This window comes from Mastomys coucha, unplaced genomic scaffold (assembly GCF_008632895.1).
Source record: "Mastomys coucha isolate ucsf_1 unplaced genomic scaffold, UCSF_Mcou_1 pScaffold6, whole genome shotgun sequence".
NCBI lineage: Eukaryota > Metazoa > Chordata > Mammalia > Rodentia > Muridae > Mastomys > Mastomys coucha.
The window spans coordinates 50,049,364-50,062,225 of record NW_022196912.1 but is presented as its reverse complement, the minus strand read 5'-3'; the positions used below and the strand labels follow the sequence as shown (position 1 = coordinate 50,062,225).

At 34.6% G+C, this 12,862-nt stretch overlaps 1 protein-coding gene across 21 annotated transcripts in view; it reads left to right on the top strand.

Annotated features, from left to right (window-relative positions):
• Hdac9 (histone deacetylase 9) overlaps nucleotides 1-12,862 on the top strand; it is an 832,819-nt gene that overhangs the window by 576,179 nt on the left and 243,778 nt on the right. The gene's annotated exons all lie outside the window — the stretch shown is intronic.

The following is a 12,862-nucleotide window of genomic DNA, read 5'->3' as shown; positions in this document are numbered from 1 at the left end:
GTGTGTGTGTGTGTGTACGTGTGTAGTGTGTGTGTGTGTGTGTGTGTGTGTGTGTCTTCCTCTGCAATGCTCCATGTTATATTACAGACAGGCTCTGTCATTGAGTCCAAGCACAGTGATTGGCTGGACTGGTTATTCAGCAAACTCTGGGGATCTACCTGTAAACTCTCCCACAGAACTAGAGTCCCAGACATGCCTCATCATACATAGCTTTTATGTGTGTACTGGCTAAGCCATCTCCCAGTATGATTTGTGGTCTCTTATAACTGTCTTCCTTTTACAATTTCAATAGTCATCTATGCTGAGCCATATATCCATGATTCTTTCTTTCTCATGGCTGCACACAAAAGTGGTTATTTACCAATTCATGAATTGATAGACATTTGGGTTGTTTTAACCTTAGGCTGTCATGAATTATGCCTATGAACACTCAGGTGTGAATTTTGTATGGAAATATGCTGTTTTAAGTTCATGCATACTTTTGAAATTGCTGAGTCAACAGCTAGCTTTTTGTTTTAACTTTCTGAGCAACTGCAACCTGCAACATGACCTTACTACCTTACATTCTCATTAGCAATGTATTCACCGTCCACATCTTACCCTATGCTTGCTTTTGTGTCTTTACAATAATCCTCCCTTGTCCATGTTTTCCTTCATCCTGTTGGAGCTTTGCTTTAGAAGAATCTAGTGGCCATTAATGTTGAGCATCTTTTCCTAGGCTCACCTGTAAAACAGCATCTTTTTGTTTAAAGTTCCCTCATGTTTAAATCAGATCGCTTTCCAGCAGCCTTCTAAAGCTCTAAGTCTCTTCTACATGCTGGATACAAATACAGTGATTTGCATGTGATTTGCATATTGTCTCTGACTTCTCTGTTAACATTTCCCTTATTTGTTAGAATCTTTTGAAGCAGAAATGTTTTTAACCTTGATGATAGCTTATGTCTGCACTCTTTTTCCTTGTTCTTTCAGTTATATATAAGAAGAGTTACTACTGTTTCTTCTGCAAGCACTATAGCTACTCCAGTTCCATCCACTGCTCAGCAAATGGCAGACTAACATTCTTTTGGATTAATACTATTCTGTTGTACATCATTTATGTCCATTCATCTCTTAAATGAGCACCTAGACTAATTACATAACTTAGCTGTTATGAACATTTCTTCAGTCAGCATGGACACACAGATATCTCCTCATTTCTTTTGGGTATCTATTCAGCAGCTGGATACCTGGATCCTATGGTAATTCTATTCTGAACTTTGTCAGGCACCATCCTTTGTAGTACATGATGACTGTACTAAATACATTCACATCTAACCTTTCAGTTTTGTTGTGTCTACATTCTCACAGCATTATTTTTTTTTCTAATTCCAACCCAACTGGGGTATAGTGGTCTCATTGCAGTTTTAATTTCAGTTTCTAATATGGCTAGTGACAAAACTATTTTATTGGTGCTGGAGGCAATGTAAATGGCCATTGTCTGTACTTCCACAGGAAGCCTTGTTGATGTCCATGATCCATGTTACCATCTGAAGCCATGTTGATGTCCATGGTCTGTGCTGTAACCAATGGCCATGATGGTGTTCATAGTCTGTGTTCAGGATGGGGGATCTATGGTCATAGTATGTCTTTCCCCAGAGTTCATGTTGAGATTCATGGTCTGTGCTACCAACTGAGGCCATGTTGATATCTGTGGTCCGTGTTACCACCAGAGGAAGTCCTCGGTCTTTCCTGCTTCCTAAAGCTCTGTTGATATCCTTGGGCCATGTTGCTGCCAGGGCCTATTTGGTGTCCTGTGTTGGTGTCTGGGTTTCTACCAGAGACCATCTTGATATTCCTGGCCTGTGCTGCCATCAAAGTCCATGATGGTGCCCGTGCTGTGGAATAGAACCATGTTGATGTCTGCAGTCTGTACTGCTGATGGAGACCATCCTGAGGTTTATGGTCCTGGCTAATGCCAAAATTCATGTGTAGGTTTATGGCCCATGCTGTCACCAAAAAAACATACAGAAGTCCATGATCTGCGTTCCTGCTGACTGTAAAGGACAAGGAAGCATTTTTGCAATGATATCATGACTGCAGACTCACAGTTGAGAGTGAGAGACATAGAAGGCTTCTGCGACAAACTCAATCCCCAGCTCTAACCCCAGAAAAGAAATATTCAGTCTAGACAGGAATCCATTGAAGAGAATTCTTAAAATTTGTGATAGGTATGCTAAAGTATAGCTCTTCATGGTTGACAGCTTCTGGCAGGGGTGGGAGTGAGGAAGGACTCGATTTTCTTCAGTGGGGTGGCCACTCAGAGTTTGACCATCCTCCAGTGAGTATATAGGCAACCCAAAATGGACTTGATTTTCATTTTTTCTGGGAGGTGGTTATAAGGAAGGGGGATGGACTAGGGAGGACTGAGAAGTGCTTGTGCTTGGGGTTTATTATGTGAAATTCTCAAATACTCAATAAAAATACCATGTTAGATTTTTAAAAAGTTGGTCTTTTACTGGCCATTAACATGCCTCCTTTTACAGAGAATCTACATCCTTTGGCCATTTTACCAACATTTTTTTTAAATGAAATATTTTTAATTATGTACAGATAATGAATGCTAACCCCATATCAGAGGAAAAAATGGAAATACAGTCTCCCATTTTATACATTGTCTCATCATCACTTTGATTGCCTTTCATTGCAGTGGCTTTTTAATTTGTTTTATTTCTATTTTTGATTCTGTTTCTTATACTTTTGCTATTCTACTAGAAAGTCAGTCTATATATCAATAAATGGAAGTATCCTCTTCTCTGTATTTTCTGCTAATGCTTTCACAGCTTCAGTTTTTGATGTATTGGTCCACTTTGAGTTGATTTTTACACACCCTGAGAAGCAAGGTTGTATTAACTTTTCCATATGGAAATCCAATTTTTTTTTATTTCCACATTTGTTCCGTCGACCCTGTGTCTATTCTTCTATTAGTATTGTGTTGCTTTGACTCTGTTACGTGTCTTGAAATCAAGTACAATGATGCTTCTAGGCTTGATGGGTTTTGCTCAAGACTGCATTGACTATTTAAGGTCTTTTTTGCTTTTTTGTATTTCTGTGAAGAATGTCATTAGAACATTGATGGAGACTGCAGTGGATCTGTAGGTGACTTGGAAATAATAGAAACATGTTAACTTTGTTAACCATGCCACCCTAAGATGAAGGGATGCCTTTGTGCCTCTCTATATAAATGCTCTTGTCATTTGATCCATTGTTGCTGTATAGTTGTCATCACAGAAGTCCTTCACTTATGTATTTCACGTCATTCCTAGTTCTGGGTCTTTGTATGTGTGACTATTCTCAATGTGATGGATTTAAAAAATCTCTTCCTTAAAATACTAGTGGTATATTGAAAAGCTACTGGCTGTTTTAATGCTGAATGGTATCTTTCTACTTTTCTGAGTTGTCTAAAGCTGTTTATCAATGATCCAAACACTTTACATTTTACGAGATTGTTCCAGCATTCCATATTCTCTTGCATCATTTTCAATTTCTTTGATGTATTCAAAATTTTGTCTATTTAATCTACTGTTTCTAATATGTTCATATATAGATTTTTCAAAATAATCCCCACAATAATTAGCATATGGCAGACACTGTCATGTCTTCTTTAACACCTTTACTTTTATTTATTTGGATTTCTCCCACTAAGGATTTTATCAGTATTTCCTACCAAAAAAATAATAGTTCCTGTACTAATGAACCTTTATATTAATTTGTTTCTATTCTAATTTGCATTAATTCTACCCCTTTACTAATTTTACATTTGATATAGTTTTCTATGTTTTTGAATTCAGTCCTTATTCAGTTTTGACAGTTTTTTTCTGTAATACATACTCATTTATATAAACACCATTCATAGTACTGCTTTGTTAATTTACATGCTTTAGTGGTGTTATATTCCTAAGTTTATTTATTTCAAAAATATTTTAGTTTTCCTTCTAATTTACTAAGTAACAAAAAATTGTTCAAAATTATGTTTTTAGCTGTCTTGTATTTTCATACTACTTTCTACAGTGTCTCTTGTTAAATTTAGTTTTCTTCCATTGTGAACAGAAGAGATACATAAAATGATTTTATTTTTTAACTGTAATTAAGACTTGTTTTGCAGCCTCATATATGATCTCTTCAAGAGGAAGTTTCATGTGTTGATTAAAAAATATGTATTCTGCAACTGGTGGATGGGATGATCTTTAGATATTTATCGAGTCTATTTGAACTATAGTTTGAATTAATCATAATGTCCCTTTACTGAATTTTGTTCTGGGTATTCTGCCATTGGAAATATTGTCTAGTCAAATTTGTTTTGTCAGGCGTCTCTATAGCTTTCCTTGCTTATGTTAGCAATTTATTATTTTAAATATAATTTCACATCCTTTTAAATTCTGTCTGCTAGAATCATCTTTCTTGATAAAATTAATTTTTTGTAGATAGCATATTGTTGGGTCATAATTTTTAATTCATGTAGCAAGTATATTTTTCATTTGTGGTTGTTGCTTTATTTGGGTAGTGGGAAGGGCAAAAGTATTTGTTTATTTGACACAGAATCTTATTTGATAGTCCAGGCTGCCTTTGAACTCATAATCTTCCTCCTTGATTCCTAGGATCAGGAATTATAGATATATATCAACACAGTCAACTCAGTATATACATTTGAATTAGAGAATTAAGTCCATTTATAGCAAGTATTGTTAAAATATTTGAATAGAAACCTGTCATTTCATTTGTTTCCTTCCAGGCATTTTAAATATTGTTAGTTTGTATCTTTATTTTATACTCATCTTTGGAGTTTGATGGTGTACTGGTTTGTTTCCTTTCTATCTCTATGTAAATATAATATTCTAGTGGGATATATGTATTTACATACTTTTGTAATGGTATTTACTTTTACTTTTAGAAGTAGGACTTCCTTAAGTATATTTGGGAAGAATGGTCTAGTGATTTCATGAACTATTTTTTTTATCAGTTTTAGATCGTGTTGGAAGGTTTTCATGATTTCTTTGACTCTGAAGGGTATCTTTGCTTGTAAATTAATGAAAGTAGGCAGTCAATTTGTTTCAGAACTGTAAATATACAATTCCATGTTCTCCTAGGCTATGGGGTTTTTGATGAACAATCACTTGTTATTCATGTGGGTTTGGGGCTAAAATTTGACATGGTACTAGTTTTATTCACATTTTGAAATTTTATTTCATTTGGCAGTTAATGTATAGCATACTAAGGTCAGAGTGTTTCTGGCCATGTCTATTTGTGGTTTTATAAGCTTCCTATATCTGGATGTTCAAGTTTTTCCTATAATAAATAGCATTTTCTATATTTTTGAGTAAGTTTCTATGTCTCTTTTATCTCTCACATTAAGAGATACCAGTGTTGCAGACATTTGGTCATTTGGTGGTGTCTCAAAAATCTTGAACGCACTTTTCTTCTTTTTTTAATTCTATCTGTGTCGGAACATTAGTTTTCAGAAGATCTGTTTTTGATGTCTGATACACATCCTTCTATTTTATTTGGTCTGTTGTTGTTTTTCAAATTATTTGTTTTAGCTGTGCTGTGTTAACCTTTCCCACAGAAGTGTAGACAAACATCTATTCATTTCCAATAACCTACTCACCACTCTTGAATTAAGGATTTCAGGAAAGTCCTACTTAACAACACATTGAGTACTGGACTTACTTACAGAGTATAGAAGGAACCAGAGGATTGTAGGTGACCTTTAAGCAACTACATCACTACAAAATATGAGCTCATTAGGAAGGAGGGCTTCATAGAACCTGGAGTTTCCCCTTCTGGTTACATTTCTACTTCCTCTATGCTCTTGTACCTTCCAAGATTTCTCGAAGCCAGGGGCATCAAAGGATCAATAACTGAAGTCTCAATAAGGTTCCTGGGACTCTCCCTCTTCCTTCCAGTAGGAAGTGTTAACAGCTCCCAACTCTGTTTTCATTACTGTAGTCTCAGCTATCACTGCATTATTCAGTTTATTGCATTGCTATAACAATATGGCTGAAATAGTATATGCTCTGAAAAGGCTGCAGAATGATCAGGTTATATCCAAAGGGAAAAAACAAGCCATAGGATTTTAAAATGTATAATTATTGAACATATCCCAAAATATATCTTGTTCTTTTCTAACATCTCTCCTTGTTCTTTGCACAGTCATGCTTGGCTTTATTCATATCCTCTTAGATCTAAATGACTTCTAGAATATTTTTTATTAGTTGATGATTTTGCACATTATATTTTATATACTTGCATTCCTTGTCCCATGTCCATCCAGATCTTCTATAACCACCCAACTTTATGTCCTCATTTTTTTTATAAACCTATCTAGCCCCATTAGTGCTGGCTAGTTGTATGGCTATTCATTTACACATATTAGACCTACCAGGGATCATACCCATTAAGCAAATAAACTCCTTTTTCTCCCAGTATCAATCAATTACGATTAGCTCCTTGGCTATTGGTAGGATTTTATGCCCACCCCACACCCCCTATCCTGGGATTCTATTTAGCTTGTATTTCCCCAGGTCTGTTGCATGCTGTCATATCACCTGTGAGTTCATGAATGCAACTATTCTATTGTATCAGAAAATCTTTCTTTCTTCTGGCATCTATAGTCTTTTCCCTCTTCCACAACAATACCTGAGCCTTAGAAGGAGACAGGCATAATAGATATAAATATGCTTTTATAGACTTGGTTTTAACTATTTACCAGGATTTTTATCCCTTTTTGGAGTCTTAAAATTACTATGGAGTTTGATCTTTAGCATGTCATATTTACTTCCCTATCCCTGGATATTTGTGTTCTGATATTTAAATTTGCATGTGTATTAGAAAGAATAGACATTTCTACCATGTTGGCAGATGGCCTTAGTCAACATCTTTCTTTTGAAGATATATCTTGCAATATTAGTTTGTGATTTAGTATTGACACTTACTAGCATGGAACCAGAGTATAATATCTCTGTAGGATTTTGTGCTAGGATCAGTAATTCTGGCCACTTTGTGCATCATATTTAAATTAGAGAGATTCCCTGTTTCAATCAACAGGTCACTGAAAAGTGAAGACATTCTAGGAGTTCAGGCAAGTATGGTGTAGATTGTGCACATGTAGTGTAGACATAGTAGAATATAGGCATGGACCCTATATATGAGTTTTGATTGAGGTTAGGCAATGGGAGCTTTCTCAGGCACTGCTGTTACTGGTTGTGTTACTTGTAGGTATTTGTACATAAATGTTGCTTTTATTTCCTCAGATGAACTGATGAGAAGAGAGCTGCACTCAAGCTCTGTGAATAGATGCCTTGGGCTGAGCCCAGAATGTTTCTCTGTTCTAACTATAGGTCTGAACGCTTCTAGGCTCCATACAATCTAATCTTCCAAGATGACTAATTCAGTCTGGCTTCTCTTGGATTCTGCTTGAATTGAACTGCTTGCCCCTATACAAATTTTAGCTGTATAAAACTGTCCTACACACAAGCCATCACCTTTTTTCTCTATTGCAGTTCTTAAATAGCCTCTCTATCCTGTTCTCATATGACTTGGGCATATCCTATCTCTGAGTCATTCTGTCAAATCTTTCACTGATTTATCACTTTGTCTGCCCCTCAATTAGATATCACTTTCAAAGATGGCTGCTTTATTCTACAAACTGACCTTACCTTTATTGGTAGAGATTAAAGTATGTGTTAAGGCTGTGTCTGAATTTCAGCCAGATAATACTGTAATCCAGAGCATGGTTCTTGGCTATACCAACATTGGGGTTTGTTGGGAGAGTTTAGACCTCTTATCTAGTTAAGCTGTAACTCTATAAGTGAAGTTTCTAATGCTGATAGAGTTTTTTGGGACTTTCATTTTTAACTCTTCAATAAAGAGACTCTATATTCCCTGACAGTGAAAGTAATCAGGCAGCAGTGTCAAGATATTAAGTTTATCTCATGTCCCTGTTCTGCTATTGATTTCCAGTGTTCTCCCATGTTCAATCACCTCATTATACAGCTATCTGCCCTTTGCTTTGGTTCATAGAAGAGTAGATGAATGCACTCTAGCTGTCTCCTCTGAAGCACTTTTAAACTTTAAAATTTTGGGATGGAACTATGGGTCTGAAATTGAGAGCACTGGCTACTCTCCCAGAGTACCTGGGATATTCCCAGCATCCTCATGATAGTTCACAACCATCTATAATTCCAGGTCACAGGAATCCAATACCCTGTCCTGGCCTCCTCAGGTGCTGCTCACAAGTTGTACACAGACAGACATGAAGGTACCCATTTGTATAAAACGCTAATGAAAAATTTCTAGTTTACTGAAATGCATTCACAAGTAGAATATATATATATATCATATACATATATATCATATACATAAACATTATACACATACTTACACATATACCCTTTCCATCATATCTCCTGTGGATTTTCTAAGTCTCACTCCCACAAATTTCTTTTTATTTTTATTACATTGTTTACTCATTCATATTTACTTATTTGCCTATGTATGCATTGACTTACATGATTTAAAACTGAAGAGATTTGTATATATTGGTCTAGTTACTTTCTTTCAGTCATTTTTAATGTAGCTTACATTCTATATTTACTTGGAAATCTATTAGAGAACTACCCTAAAAATATTTAAAACAATTGCTCTCTCACAGACACCCATGGGTTCATCTTGCTCTATCCTTTCAATAACAATTGATAATATTCATCTTCCCCATTTCTGATCAGTGTGGAGTGTAAAAGAGTTTCTTATGGTAATTAAAATTTGTGATTTCTTGCTTAGCTGTGAAGTTATACTTGTGTTCCTTTTATCCTCTAGGACTTTCCTATTAATAATATGTGTCTATTTTTCTCTTCTTTGCTTTTGGAGATTATGTCATAGATGTGAAATTTTCTTTATATTTTATTATGCAAGTATTTACACCTACCTCTGATTTTTGTTTTTCTAAATTCTAGTAAATAGAAGATTTGATATTCTTTTGTTCAGAATGGTAGCCTCACCAGTTTTTCTCAAATTTAAAACACTTGTGCCTTTATGTTTAACTACATTCAGTTATTTTTTGCATATAATGTTAATAGAAGTCAAATTATTCTTTCTTCATGGGCTCATCAGGTGTTACCTTCACTGACACTCTGTGCTCACCTGGAAGTTTGTAAGACACCTCTGAGTTGTGTCTGGTGTCCATGTGTTTATATAAGTGAAATCACATGATGTTTGGGCTTTATGCCTTGCTGGCTTCACTCATCATATTTTTTCTATGGTCCAACCCTATTGTTATACCAGAATTCCCTTACTTTGTGAGGCTGAACAGAATTCATTGTAGATGATAATCAGAAGTTTGTGGGCACTTTATTGTAGTGATCATATCAATTTGGTTTTGCTTCATGTGTTCTGTGCTTGAAGGAATATGTTTACTGGTTGAAAAATGAAGCAACTCCAGTTCAGGAGCAATGTTGTTTAGTTCTTCTTTAGCTTTATTTTGTGATAAGTTTGCTATAAAATTCAGCAATGTGGATTTTGCAGTTCATTCTAGTAGCGCTGCTAACTTCTTTTATAACTTTGAGTTCATTTTGTTGGGCTCCTTGAAGTTTAGAATTTTGTTAATTTAACATTTAGACTGTTTTATAGATATCATTCTCTTGTCTCAGATACTTTCTTCCTAACATCTATTTTCTCCTTTTTATAGAAAAATTGCCTGCATACATTTTTCCTTCTGTTTATGTTATTGTTTGCCTTCTAGTCATTTATAGAACTTTTGCCTTTAGTCTGATTCAGCCAAAGCAGTTTAGCTGCCTCTGTAATTTACCTAGGAACTAGGTACATTCACATCCTTTATGCTTACTGTGTGTTGGTAACTTTTTTCTAGTGTCTCACTTTATGTTTTGTATTCTCTATTTCAATATTTTTTTCTCTAGCTGCCTGCTAAAATTGTTTCTTCTTTTTCCTTTCAAAGTTTTGTTTCTCATTTAGCTTAAAGTTTGTGTAGTGCATCTATTTATTTAATAATGACCTGCAAATTATTAACATATATGTTTAACTTTACAAAGTCTAAAACTAACCATGATTTATTCACCCATCCTGAACAATACAAAAGCTTTAAGTATGTAAATGCACATGACATCTTTTATGATAACCTTAGGGATCTTTGCAAAACTAATTTGTTATAATAACAATATTTCTGAAATCTAAAACATGGTGAGCCATAAAAGGGAATTCAATTTACTCAACACTAAAAATGGAAGGTGATATTCTTTTCTGAAGTGCTTTTAGAAGTAGAATTTAAAGTGGAAACCAGGAAGACTTTTTTCCCCAAATTATTATTCCCAGGATTGCATTTCTTGTTACCACTTTTCATTTAAAGTTTTCTCTTTTGTGAAACCGATTCAAATGACTCTGATTGTTTCAAAGTTCAGATATTATAATTTTTTTTAAATTATTTGCGGTAGCTAAAGTTATAACTTTTGTAATAGCCTATGGCTGACCACCCACATGACAAATAATGATGTAGCCACTGAGATGAGGTAGAAAATTTAGAAGCCATAATCAGGTTTCAGAGAATAGCAATGAGCAACGACAGCAAAACAACACAAACAAAAGACACCAACCTCGAAACTGAGTCTCAAAATCTCCCTGCTCTACACATCCATTAGCACACAGTACCTGTTGGCAAGATGGGGCCACACACATCAATGTTCTCTACGCAATATGGAAGACTTTATGAAACGGATACATGATAACTTCCCTGAAAGTAATCTGAGAGGTTCTATCAGTAGGAGGGGTAGCTGATGATCTTCTATATTCTATACTCTTTAGAGGCAAATTTACCTTATGTATTGAATTAAATAGCCTGAAAAGGACAATAGACCTTTTAAAGCCTATTTATAAGGTGTCTTTTCCCAACAGAAGTGCTTTTATGTTGGCATGCTTATGATGCTTAAGGAACATGACACATTTCCTACCAGTGCTAATAAGTGAAATGCCAATATTTTGGCATTTGATTTTTTTTTGACAATATAAGAAAGAAATGTGTTCTTCCATTCTCTGAACTGTGACACAAAGTGACAAATAAAATTCTCTTCTATTAATTTTTAAATTTTAAAAAGTTCATGAAACATTTCAACTATCTTTAGCCAGCAGGAATTCAGTGTGATTTCTCTACCCACAGAAATGAGCTTTTTCTATCAATGGATAAGGCTGTAATAATGGATTGCCTCCTTGATTGTCACAGCTTCCTTTCCTGTACACTGGAAGCCATGATTCATTGTAAACATCCAGCGATTTCTTACAATTCTATTTTGTGTGACAGTTTGAACAAAGTTGACCATGTTTATCTGGTGGTCCAGATCTGCCCTAATGAAACATCTGAAAGAACAAATAACAAGCATTTTTATTAACTAAAACTTTGTATGTGATAGGCAGAAAATTTGGAAAACACATAAAAGTACCAATTAAAAAGAGTTCTGAATTAACGGGGACATGTCTCTCTTCCCAAGAACCAATATCAAGGTATTTTCTTTGGAAACTATTTGGCCTGGACTCCATTTCTCATGAGTTTTTCAGATATCTCTATGCTATACTATATTTTATAATTCTCTATCATACTCTTTCTTGTTTTATACTGCTGTTATTGTAAGATTTTAAAGATGGCTATGCATTTCTTTTTTGTTAATTTAAATAGTCAACATATTTGTGTCTACTGTGTATAGAAACATTGCCTGGGAATTAATTCCAGGCAAAGTTCATATTTTTGTATAGCTTGCAAGAGGCAAGATCCAGAAGTCTGGAATACCGGTTTGTAAAATCAGGACTATTTAATTCACTTTGCTACATAACAACACAGCAGAGCTTCTGTGTATATATATCAGTCATTGGATGAACACCTGATAACTAACTATTATCAAGCAAGCAATTTGGCTCTTAATTTACATATTCACAATGTTGGACATTGGGTATGTTGGCTGTTATTAGTTGGGTTACAAAGTTTTGTATTAGGTCATAACACTTATATCACAGCTATAAATTATCAAATATTTTTTAAAGTTTTATTTAGTTTCTCTAGAGCCCACAGAAAGCACAAATGTGTAAGAAGAAAGATGATAGCTTTGTTTATCCAAAAAGAGTACTTACAGTAGCTCTTCCCCCCATTATCTAAACTACCAATATGTTCTTGAAAGAAAAGTATGGCCTTTGACTTCCAAATATTTGTTATATATTCTTAACACATAATAACATCTTAGCATTTTAAAACCCTGTGAGATAAAATGTAGCAGAAAATACATCAGGTTAAGTGTTATGTCTGGTGTCCATTTTCAGTGTCTATTAGCCTTCAGACCTATTTAAAGTTTATAACCCATTTAAAGTTATAACCTATTTATAACCCATTTGAAGTTAATTTTCTATATTTAAATTTTCTTAAGTTTTTCTAAATCAAGAAATCTTTGCACACATTTTAAACCATAAGCAGTTATAATTATTCATCACTATTATATATGTATATCATATTTATAAGTATCACTAATTCATATCATATACAAAGTCACAATTTGATAAAGTTACACACTGTGCAAAGCACACAGGTGTTGGGAACTATCCCAGTGAGTTGTTTCATACTTAAGATATACGAAGTCTGATTGTGGAAATTCAAGAAGTGTACAACTTGCAGTGTGTGCTAGGAGACACCTGGACCAACAGGAAGGGGAAGGCGGACCTTTGCTGAGAAGAAGTGGCATTTATGTCATGTCCTAAAACAAGAAATCAAAGCAGAAGAGTGTGCATATTGTCAAATTTATACAACTTAGGTTTCTAGGTTTTTTTATTAGATATTTTCTTT